At 43.9% G+C, this 12,363-nt stretch overlaps 1 protein-coding gene across 1 annotated transcript in view; it reads left to right on the forward strand.

The window, feature by feature from the left end:
• LOC146201109 (uncharacterized) overlaps window positions 1-12,363 on the forward strand; it is a 140,043-nt gene that overhangs the window by 41,338 nt on the left and 86,342 nt on the right. The gene's annotated exons all lie outside the window — the stretch shown is intronic.

The raw sequence follows: 12,363 nt of genomic DNA on the forward strand, positions 1-12,363 counted from the left end.
CAGTAGCGGAACTCAGTGTGGGGCCACTGTTAATTCTGTTTCGTATTCCTCTTCTTTATAGCCCACTATACATCTCATGGGCACCATTAGTGGAACTAAGTGTGGGGCCACTCTTAATTCTGTTTCGTATTCCTCTTCTTTATAGCCCACTATACATCTCATGGGCACCACTAGCGGAACTCAGTGTGGGGCCACTCCTAATTCTGTTTCTTATTCCTCTTCTTTATAGCCCACTATACATCTCATGGGCATCACTAGCGGAACTAAAGTGTGGGGCCACTCTTAATTCTGTTTCGTATTCCACTTCTTTATAGCCCACTATACATCTCATGGGCACCACTAGCGGACCTCAGTGTGGGGCCACTATTAATTCTGTTTCGTATTCCTCTTCTTTATAGCCCACTTTACATCTCATGGGCACCACTAGCGGAGCTGAGTGTGGGGCCACTCTTAATTCTGTTTCGTACTTCTTTATAGCCCACTATACATCTCATGGGCACCGCTAGCGGAACTCAGTGTGGGACCGCTCATCTGTTTCGTATTCCTCTTCTTTTTAGCCCACTATACATCTCATGGGCACCACTAGCGGAACTCAGTGTGGGGCCACTCTTAATTCTGTTTTGTATTCCTCTTCTTTATAGCCCACTATACATCTCATGGGCACCACTAGCGGAACTCAGTGTGGGGCACCTCTTAATTCTGTTTCGTATTCCTCTTCTTTATTTATAGCCCACTATACATCTCATGGGCACCTCTAGCGGAACTCATTGTGGGGCCACTCTTAATTCTGTTTCGTATTCTTCTTCTTTATCGCCCACTATACATCTCATGGGCACCGCTAGCGGAACTCAGTGTGGGGCCACTCCTAATTCTGTTTAGTATTCTTCTTCTTTATCGCCCACTATACATCTCATGGGCACCGCTAGCGGAACTCAGTGTGGGGCCACTCTTAATTCTGTTTCGTAGTCCACTTCTTTATAACCCACTATACATCTCATGGGAACCACTAGCGGAACTCAGTGTGGGGCCACTCTTAATTCTGTTTCGTATTCCACTTCTTTATAGCCCACTATACATCTCATGGGCACCTCTAGCGGAACTCATTGTGGGGCCACTCTTAATTCTGTTTCGTATTCTTCTTCTTTATCGCCCACTATACATCTCATGGGCACCGCTAGCGGAACTCAGTGTGGGGCCATTCCTAATTCTGTTTCGTAATCCTCTTTATAGCCCCCTATACATCTCATGGGCACCACTAGCGGAACTCAGTGTGGGGCCACTCTTAATTCTGTTTCGTATTCCACTTCTTTATAACCCACTATACATCTCATGGGAACCACTAGCGGAACTCAGTGTGGGGCCACTCTTAATTCTGTTTCGTATTCCTCTTCTTTATTTATAGCCCACTATACATCTCATGGGCACCGCTAGCGGAACTCAGTGTGGGGCCACTCTTAATTCTGTTTCGTATTCCTCTTCTTTATTTATAGCCCACTATACATCTCATGGGCACCGCTAGCGGAACTCATTGTGGGGCCACTCTTAATTCTGTTTCGTAATCCTCTTCTTTATAGCCCCCTATACATCTCATGGGCACCACTAGTGGAACTCAGTGTGGGGCCACTCTTAATTCTGTTTCGTATTCCACTTCTTTATAACCCACTATACATCTCATGGGAACCACTAGCGGAACTCAGTGTGGGGCCACTCTTAATTCTGTTTCGTATTCCTCTTCTTTATTTATAGCCCACTATACATCTCATGGGCACCGCTAGCGGAACTCAGTGTGGGGCCACTCCTAATTCTGTTTCGTATTCTTCTTCTTTATCGCCCACTATACATCTCATGGGCACCGCTAGCAGAACTCAGTGTGGGGCCACTCCTAATTCTGTTTCGTAATCCTCTTCTTTATAGCCCCCTATACATCTCATGGGCACCACTAGCGGAACTCAGTGTGGGGCCACTCTTAATTCTGTTTCGTATTCCTCTTCTTTATAACCCACTATACATCTCATGGGAACCACTAGCGGAACTCAGTGTGGGACCACTCTTAATTCTGTTTCGTATTCCTCTTCTTTATTTATAGCCCACTATACATCTCATGGGCACCGCTAGCGGAACTCAGTGTGGGGCCACTCCTAATTCTGTTTCGTATTCCTCTTCTTTATTTATAGCCCACTATACATCTCATGGGCACCGCTAGCGGAACTCATTGTGGTGCCACTCTTAATTCTGTTTCGTATTTCTCTTCTTTATAGCCCACTATACATCTCATGGGCACCGCTAGCGGAACTCAGTGTGGGGCCACTCTTAATTCTGTTTCGTAGTCCTCTTCTTTATAGCCCACTGCACATCTCATGAGCACCACTAGCGGAACTCAGTGTGGGGCCACTCTTAATTCTGTTTCGTATTCCTCTTCTTTATATCCCACTTTACATCTCATGGGCACCACTAGCGGAACTGAGTGTGGGGCCACTCTTAATTCTGTTTCGTACTTCTCTTCTTTATAGCCCACTATACATCTCATGGGCACCGCTAGCGGAACTCAGTGTGGGGCCACTCTTAATTCTGTTTCGTATTCCACTTCTTTATAGCCCACTATACATCTCATGGGCACCACTAGCGGACCTCAGTGTGGGGCCACTCTTAATTCTGTTTCGTATTCCTCTTCTTTATAGCCCACTTTACATCTCATGGGCACCACTAGCGGAACTGAGTGTGGGGCCACTCTTAATTCTGTTTCGTACTTCTCTTCTTTATAGCCCACTATACATCTCATGGGCACCGCTAGCGGAACTCAGTGTGGGGCCGCTCTTCTGTTTCGTATTCCTCTTCTTTTTAGCCCACTATACATCTCATGGGCACCACTAGCGGAACTCAGTGTGGGGCCACTCTTAATTCTGTTCCGTATTCCTCTTCTTTATAGCCCACTATACATCTCATGGGCACCACTAGCGGAACTCAGTGTGGGGCACCTCTTAATTCTGTTTCGTATTCCTCTTCTTTATAGCCCACTATACATCTCATGGGCACCACTAGCGGAACTCAGTGTGGGGCCACTCTTAATTCTGTTTCGTATTTCGCTTCTTTATAGCCCACTATACATCTCATGGGCACCAGTAGCGGAACTCAGTGTGGGGCCACTCTTAATTCTGTTTCGTATTCTTCTTCTTTATCGCCCACTATACATCTCATGGGCACCGCTAGCGGAACTCAGTGTGGGGCCACTCCTAATTCTGTTTCGTATTCCTCTTCTTTATAGCCCCCTATATATCTCATGGGAACCACATGCGGAACTCATTGTGGGGCCACTCCTAATTCTGTTTCGTATTCTTCTTCTTTATCGCCCACTATACATCTCATGGGCACCTCTAGCGGAACTCATTGTGGGGCCACTCTTAATTCTGTTTCGTATTCTTCTTCTTTATCGCCCACTATACATCTCATGGGCACCGCTAGCGGAACTCAGTGTGGGGCCACTCTTAATTCTGTTTCGTATTCCACTTCTTTATAGCCCACTATACATCTCATGGGCACCTCTACCGGAACTCATTGTGGGGCCATTCTTAATTCTGTTTCGTATTCTTCTTCTTTATCGCCCACTATACAGCTCATGGGCACCGCTAGCGGAACTCAGTGTGGGGCCACTCCTAATTCTGTTTCGTATTCTTCTTCTTTATAGCCCACTGCACATCTCATGAGCACCACTAGCGGAACTCAGTGTGGGGCCACTCTTAATTCTGTTTCGTATTCTTCTTCTTTATCGCCCACTATACATCTCATGGGCACCGCTAGCGGAACTCAGTGTGGGGCCACTCTTAATTCTGTTTCGTATTCCACTTCTTTATAGCCCACTATACATCTCATGGGCACCTCTACCGGAACTCATTGTGGGGCCATTCTTAATTCTGTTTCGTATTCTTCTTCTTTATCGCCCACTATACAGCTCATGGGCACCGCTAGCGGAACTCAGTGTGGGGCCACTCCTAATTCTGTTTCGTAATCCTCTTCTTTATAGCCCACTATACATCTCATGGGCACCTCTAGCGGAACTCATTGTGGGGCCACTCTTAATTCTGTTTCGTATTCTTCTTCTTTATCGCCCACTATACATCTCATGGGCACCGCTAGCGGAACTCAGTGTGGGGCCACTCCTAATTCTGTTTAGTATTCTTCTTCTTTATCGCCCACTATACATCTCATGGGCACCGCTAGCGGAACTCAGTGTGGGGCCACTCTTAATTCTGTTTCGTATTCCACTTCTTTATAACCCACTATACATCTCATGCGAACCACTAGCGGAACTCAGTGTGGGGCCACTCTTAATTCTGTTTCGTATTCCACTTCTTTATAGCCCACTATACATCTCATGGGCACCTCTAGCGGAACTCATTGTGGGGCCACTCTTAATTCTGTTTCGTATTTTTCTTCTTTATCGCCCACTATACATCTCATGGGCACCGCTAGCGGAACTCAGTGTGGGGCCACTCCTAATTCTGTTTCGTAATCCTCTTCTTTATAGCCCCCTATACATCTCATGGGCACCACTAGCGGAACTCAGTGTGGGGCCACTCTTAATTCTGTTTCGTATTCCACTTCTTTATAACCCACTATACATCTCATGGGAACCACTAGCGGAACTCAGTGTGGGGCCACTCTTAATTCTGTTTAGTATTCCTCTTCTTTATTTATAGCCCACTATACATCTCATGGGCACCGCTAGCGGAACTCAGTGTGGGGCCACTCTTAATTCTGTTTCGTATTCCTCTTCTTTATTTATAGCCCACTATACATCTCATGGGCACCGCTAGCGGAACTCATTGTGGGGCCACTCTTAATTCTGTTTCGTAATCCTCTTCTTTATAGCCCCCTATACATCTCATGGGCACCACTAGCGGAACTCAGTGTGGGGCCACTCTTAATTCTGTTTCGTATTCCACTTCTTTATAACCCACTATACATCTCGCGGGAACCACTAGCGGAACTCAGTGTGGGGCCACTCTTAATTCTGTTTCGTATTCCTCTTCTTTATTTATAGCCCACTATACATCTCATGGGCACCGCTAGCGGAACTCAGTGTGGGGCCACTCCTAATTCTGTTTCGTATTCTTCTTCTTTATCGCCCACTATACATCTCATGGGCACCGCTAGCGGAACTCAGTGTGGGGCCACTCCTAATTCTGTTTCGTAATCCTCTTCTTTATAGCCCACTGCACTTCTCATGAGCACCGCTAGCGGAACTCAGTGTGGGGCCACTCTTAATTCTGTTTCGTATTTCTCTTCTTTATAGCCCACTATACATCTCATGGGCACCACTAGCGGAACTGAGTGTGGGGCCACTCTTAATTCTGTTTCGTACTTCTCTTCTTTATAGCCCACTATACATCTCATGGGCACCGCTAGCGGAACTCAGTGTGGGGCCGCTCTTCTGTTTCGTATTTCTCTTCTTTATAGCCCACTATACATCTCATGGGCACCGCTAGCGGAACTCAGTGTGGGGCCACTCTTAATTCTGTTTCGTATTCCTCTTCTTTATAGCCCACTGCACATCTCATGAGCACCACTAGCGGAACTCAGTGTGGGGCCACTCTTAATTCTGTTTCGTATTTCTCTTCTTTATAGCCCACTATACATCTCATGGGCACCGCTAGCGGAACTCAGTGTGGGGCCACTCTTAATTCTGTTTCGTATTCCTCTTCTTTATAGCCCACTGCACATCTCATGAGCACCACTAGCGGAACTCAGTGTGGGGCCACTCTTAATTCTGTTTCGTATTCATCTTCTTTATAGCCCACTATACATCTCATGGGCACCACTGCGGAACTTAGTGTGGGGCCACTCTTAATTCTGTTTCGTATTCCTCTTCTTTATAGCCCACTATACATCTCATGGGCATCACTAGCGGAACTCAAGTGTGGGGCCACTCTTAATTCTGTTTCGTATTCCACTTCTTTATAGCCCACTATACATCTCATGGGCACCACTAGCGGACCTCAGTGTGGGGCCACTCTTAATTCTGTTTCGTATTCCTCTTCTTTATAGCCCACTTTACATCTCATGGGCACCACTAGCGGAACTGAGTGCGGGGCCACTCTTAATTCTGTTTCGTACTTCTCTTCTTTATAGCCCACTATACATCTCATGGGCACCGCTAGCGGAACTCAGTGTGGGGCCGCTCTTCTGTTTCGTATTCCTCTTCTTTTTAGCCCACTATACATCTCATGGGCACCTCTAGCGGAACTCAGTGTGGGGCCACTCTTAATTCTGTTTCGTATTCCTCTTCTTTATAGCCCACTATACATCTCATGGGCACCACTAGCGGAACTCAGTGTGGGGCACCTCTTAATTCTGTTTCGTATTCCTCTTCTTTATCGCCCACTATACATCTCATGGGCACCGCTAGCGGAACTCAGTGTGGGACCACTCCTAATTCTGTTTCGTATTCCTCTTCTTTATAGCCCCCTATATATCTCATGGGAACCACTAGCGGAACTCATTGTGGGGCCACTCCTAATTCTGTTTCGTATTCCTCTTCTTTATAGCCCACTGCACATCTCATGAGCACCACTAGCGGAACTCAGTGTGGGGCCACTCTTAATTCTGTTTCGTATTCCTCTTCTTTATAGCCCACTGCACATCTCATGAGCACCACTAGCGGAACTCAGTGTGGGGCCACTCTTAATTCTGTTTCGTATTCCTCTTCTTTATAGCCCACTGCACATCTCATGAGCACCACTAGCGGAACTCATTGTGGGGCCACTCCTAATTCTGTTTCGTATTCTTCTTCTTTATAGCCCAGTATACATCTCATGGGCACCAGTAGCGGAACTCAGTGTGGGGCCACTCTTAATTCTGTTTCGTGTTCTTCTTCTTTATCGCCCACTATACATCTCATGGGCACCACTAGCGGAACTCAGTGTGGGGCCACTCCTAATTCTGTTTCGTATTCCTCTTCTTTATAGCCCCCTATACATCTCATGGGAACCACTAGCGGAACTCATTGTGGGGCCACTCCTAATTCTGTTTCGTATTCTTCTTCTTTATCGCCCACTATACATCTCATGGGCACCTCTAGCGGAACTCATTGTGGGGCCACTCTTAATTCTGTTTCGTATTCCTCTTCTTTATAGCCCACTGCACATCTCATGAGCACCACTAGCGGAACTCAGTGTGGGGCCACTCTTAATTCTGTTTCGTATTCATCTTCTTTATAGCCCACTATACATCTCATGGCCACCACTGCGGAACTTAGTGTGGGGCCACTCTTAATTCTGTTTCGTATTCCTCTTCTTTATAGCCCACTATACATCTCATGGGCACCACTAGCGGAACTCAGTGTGGGGCCACTCTTAATTCTGTTTCGTATTAAATTCTTTATCAAAGCGTTCTTCAGAAAGCGCTTTCGTGTATGTAATACCATTTAGCTTGCCGTTTACCATATATGTACTATTCAAGCAAGAAAGAGTTTGCGATATGAAATTGAGCAGACGACTTATGTATCTCCAATTGTTTGCCTTTCAAGAAAGGTAACGCCTGAAGAGCATTTAATTACTGGAAGTTAGCAGTATCAGATAAATAAATTAAAAGGTATTCTTTTTGTGAGAAAAGAAATTTTATTTCAAAAACGGCCGTGATTCCACAGACATTTCTTTCAGTGTACTTGGTGGGTATAAACAGCATATTACATGTCGATAATGAGCTTAGCTTGTGAGTGGCTTCTCTTTGAATCAGTTTAAACACTTCCGATATATCTCGCGTCTGAATATTGTTGCGACCTAAGATAGTAAGACTCTTCTAGAGGTATTGCTTCTGAAAGTGTGATTGCAGGAATTTAAGAGCCTACGCTATAAAAGAGGCGCACCTAAATGGTTTGAAGGGTGTGCTTTGCGCTCCACAACATATTTATGCGTAACCTTAGTCAATTGCTTGACCGCTGCTGCTGCCCAGTGTGTTTCAATGTCTGATGATGTTGAATGTCCGGAGTGCCAGTCAGTGGTGAAATATCGAAATGGCGTTTCCTGCAGCATATGCCTCACTGTGTTCCACGTAGGAAAGTGTGCAGGCGTTTCTGAAGCAACACTGAAGTAAAAAAAAGACTATCGAAAAACTTGGAGATGTCCTAAATGGAGAGGGCCGAAAGCCAATACGCAACCGTTTGAGAGCGCAGATGCAGAACCAAACCTACAGAGCACGTGGAATATGGTGCTAGCCATGAACAAAAAACTGGAAGTGTTAATGCCACTGAAAGAAACTGTCGATGATGTGGAAAATGCTGTGCAATTCATGTTTGATCAGTTGACTGGTTTGCTTGAACGAGTAGAAATAAATGAGCAAGAAATAACAGAAATCAGGAAAAGAATTAGAAGGCTAGAGGAAAGTGAATGCACTGAATCACTCCTAACTCAGCTTAATGACTTGGAATGGCGGAATAGGCGCGCCAACCTGCAGTTTCATGGGATTCCCCAAACTGAAAAAGAGGACCTTCTAGGAAAAATTAATGCCATTGCTGCTAAGACTCAGCTCCCGCCACTCTCCTGTGACGATGTGGATGCCATACATCGTATGCCTTCAAAAGCAGATACGATTCCTGCTATTATCTGCCGATCCGCAAAGCACAAAACCCGTGATTTGTGGTGGGCAAACAGGAAAAAAATAGAATATGGTACAGTGCACGTGCTTGAAAACCTGACGAAAAGGAACCGCGAGCTGCTGAAACACGCAAAGGAATGGGCAAAGCAACATGACTTCAAATATGTCTGGCACCTAAATGGCAAAATACTGGTGAGGAAATCTGACGGCTTGTCAGCGATAGTCATCTCAAAGGAACGTAAACTTGATGAACTACTTAGGGGCCAGGGCCAGGGGGAGTAATGCACTTTGCGCAACCTAAGTGAACCCGCCTCCTTCCCTTTTCAGCCAAACAAAGCCTCAGTTCTTTATGCCACCTATTCTAAACCCTGCGTGTACTCAGACAAAGAAAAGCATGTCCTTCTTTCACGTTAATGCACAATCATTGCGTAACAAAGGTGACGTGTTTGAATCATTCCTTTCTGCACTTAATTTTCATTTCAACATAGTGATGGTGACTGAAACATGGTATCAAAGCAGTGACGAAGCCTTAGAATTGCCAAACTATAACACGTATGTGCAAAATCGTGTTGATAGACGAGGTGGGGGTGTTATGATAGCGATAGACAGAAATATGAAATGCAGCGTTCTCACCGGTTTCACTGCAACTAATGATGACTATGAAATACTCTCTTTGCAAAGTGGTATAAACATCTTTTCTGTATTGTACCGACCTCCAAAAAGCAACTTCTTGAATTTTGCCTGCTTCCTTAACGAATACCTCCAATGAATCACAGAGAACAATCTTAACGCTTTCTTAGGGGGTGATATAAACATAGATTTTCTTTCACATTCAGCTAATAAAGTAGAGGTAGAGTCAATACTGCAGTGCAACGGCTTTAATAACGTCATAAATGTCCCTACGCGATTACAAGCAGCGACAGCAATCGATGTGTTTTTTACTAACCCCTCAGCTGATGTTCTGACTTCTGGAGTAATAAATGGCCACATAAGTGACTATCTTCCAATATACATGCTTATTGAGAGTGTCTCCTGTCCTAAAAATCGTATGTTCCCATTTACTACCTTTCGACGAATTAATCATGACACAATGAATCATTTTAGGGCAGTATTATTAAATGTTAACTGGAATATTGTGCGAAACAAAAAGGACCCAGAAGAGGATTACAATACTTTTATTGCCATATTTAAATCTATTTACGAACAATGTTTTCCTCTTGCAACATCCAAAAAACCCCGCAGAGCTCGCAAACCATGGATAACCGCTGAATGCCTCAAGATGATAAAAACAAAAACAGACCTGTACAATCGCTTTATCCTAACCAGGTCATCGGATGATCTTGTACAATTCAAAGCATACCGGAACAAAGTTACGTCTTTTCTTCGTCAGGCGAAAAAAGAATACATGGCAAAACTATTCAACCAAGATTTATTAAAAAGAAGCGATCTCGTGTGGCAAAACATAAATCGAGTTTTAAATCGATTTACAACTGCTACTAGTGCACTTGAAATGTTGGTGAACAATGAAAGAGTGAGTGGGAAACAACTAGCCGATGAGTTCAATAATTACTTTGTGTCTCAGGCAGTTTCCGGGAATAACAGTTCTAGTAACGTGAAGTGCATTGACTCGCGGGTTGTTTCCAGTGCATTCTTGTCTCCAACCAGTGCTAACGAAATCGGAAATTGTATCCTGGCTTTACGAAACAGCAAGTCGCCTGATATCGACGACCTCAAAACTTGCCCAGTCAAACATGTAGCTGATGTAATCAGTCCAGTGTTGGAATATATTTTTAACTGCTGTATTGAACATGCAGTATTCCCTAAGAGAATGCAGTTTGCCAGAGTCACAGTCATTCACAAAGGTGGAGACCGGAATAATCTGTCAAATTATCGTCCCATATCTATTTTACCTGTTTTCTCAAAGTGTTTTGAAAAGATCTTGTTCACACAAATATTACGTTTTTGTGACAAATACAACATAATAACGCCGAGTCAGCATGGTTTCAGGAAGAATTTTTCAACAGAAACTGCATTGCTAACACAAAAAGAGCTAATTTTAGAGTCTTTTGAGCACAAACTTCTAACTTTTGCATATTCGTTGATTTTTCAAAAGCATTCGATCGCATCAATCACAAAATAATGTTGGCTAAACTCGAACACTAAGGTTTCCGCGGACAGTTTCTTCATATATTACAGTCCTATTTAAGTTCTCGATCACAACAAGTAAAAATAATCAATGACTTATCAGATGTCAGGCACGTGGCTTCTGGTGTTCCGCAAGGTAGTATCTTGGGACCGTTGCTGTTTCTTCTTTACAACAATGACGTTGTCCGTATCAGTAATCTACCAACTTTTGAGATTTATGCTGACGACACCAGTTTGTTTTTCAAAGCTGCCCAATTGGTAGATCTTGAGAAACAAGCCTCAAAATGCCTACAGTCGCTTCTAGAATGGTCTCAAAATAATCTTTTAAACATAAACACTGAAAAAACTAAAGCTGTGCTGTTCAGGCCTCGAAACAAGTTGAAAAATATGCCACCACTCTGTTAAAGATCGGTGCGTCATGCATCCAAACGATCTCGGCGGTAAAAAGCTTAGGCGTTATTTTCAACGAGAATTTGAGTTGGAATGATCATGTTCATATTGTGATGAACAAGCTGTCAAAGGTTGTCGGTATCTTGTGTCGATTGAAATATTTTATGCCAAAGCGTATTAAAGAAATATTGTATAATGCTTTGTTTTCTTCTGTTGTTAAGTATTGATTTTTGGTGTGGGGTACCACGACGTTTACTAATATTAACCGCTTATATCTCCTTCAAAAGAAAGCCGTTCGAAATGTTATGAATGCTCCCCGACTTGGACACACTGAACCAATTTTCAATGAACTTAATTATCCGCTTGCCACAATTATACGAAACTTTATTCTTGCGGCGGTATGAAATTGGTGTTCACAATAACAACTGCCTGGTGACAAAGCTGTCAGGATTACAACGCAAAGAGTCAATATACACTACGCGAACGACACCCAAATGGCTTGTGCCTGAGATCCGAACAAATTATGGTTACCAAATGCTGAGCTACACTCTCCCGCATCAATTAAATAAACAGTCTGAATGAATGTATAGATAATGAAAAATCGATTGTTTTATGTTTGTTCTTGTTTCTAAAAGTAACATTATGCTATGTACCACTGCAATGCCTCTGTAGGGTGCGTCGGCCTCGTCAAGACTTTCTACTGGCTTTTTGCTGGCGCACCCAACATCCTCAAGATGTTAAATAAACATTTTTCTTATTCTTCTTCTTATCGTATGACTGAGTTCCAGACCTCGTGATATTGAAGCGACCTGGGGTGTTTGGTTATGCTGAAGGTGATATGGTCGTAAATAAAATATTTGTTTATAGGCAGGTATCATAAGGTTTCCAACCTGCTGTAAACAAATATTCATTTGGTTAAATCCTTCTTCGTGTAACACGACCTGCACCTACCAATCCAGCGAGCCGCTAATCATCCCTACCAAAAAGTAGCTGTAGAGGTGATCTTGATTCTTGTGGAAATAAAATGAAGAAGCAAAATTATCGCACTAACCTTAACCGTGCACAAGTAGTTATTATTGCCAGCTCATCATTTTTGCTGCCTATATACCCGCGGAATCGGCCTTGTGAACAACCTTAGGTTTCGTGAAATGGCCGTAGTATGATGTCACAGAGCTAGGGGACTACATATCCGGTATAATACGAAAACGAAGAATAATGAAGTGGCGGCGGCCAATTTTC

The sequence above is a fragment of the Amblyomma maculatum genome, chromosome 2, assembly GCF_055883805.1.
Source record: "Amblyomma maculatum isolate TAMU_Amacu chromosome 2, ASM5588380v1, whole genome shotgun sequence".
NCBI lineage: Eukaryota > Metazoa > Arthropoda > Arachnida > Ixodida > Ixodidae > Amblyomma > Amblyomma maculatum.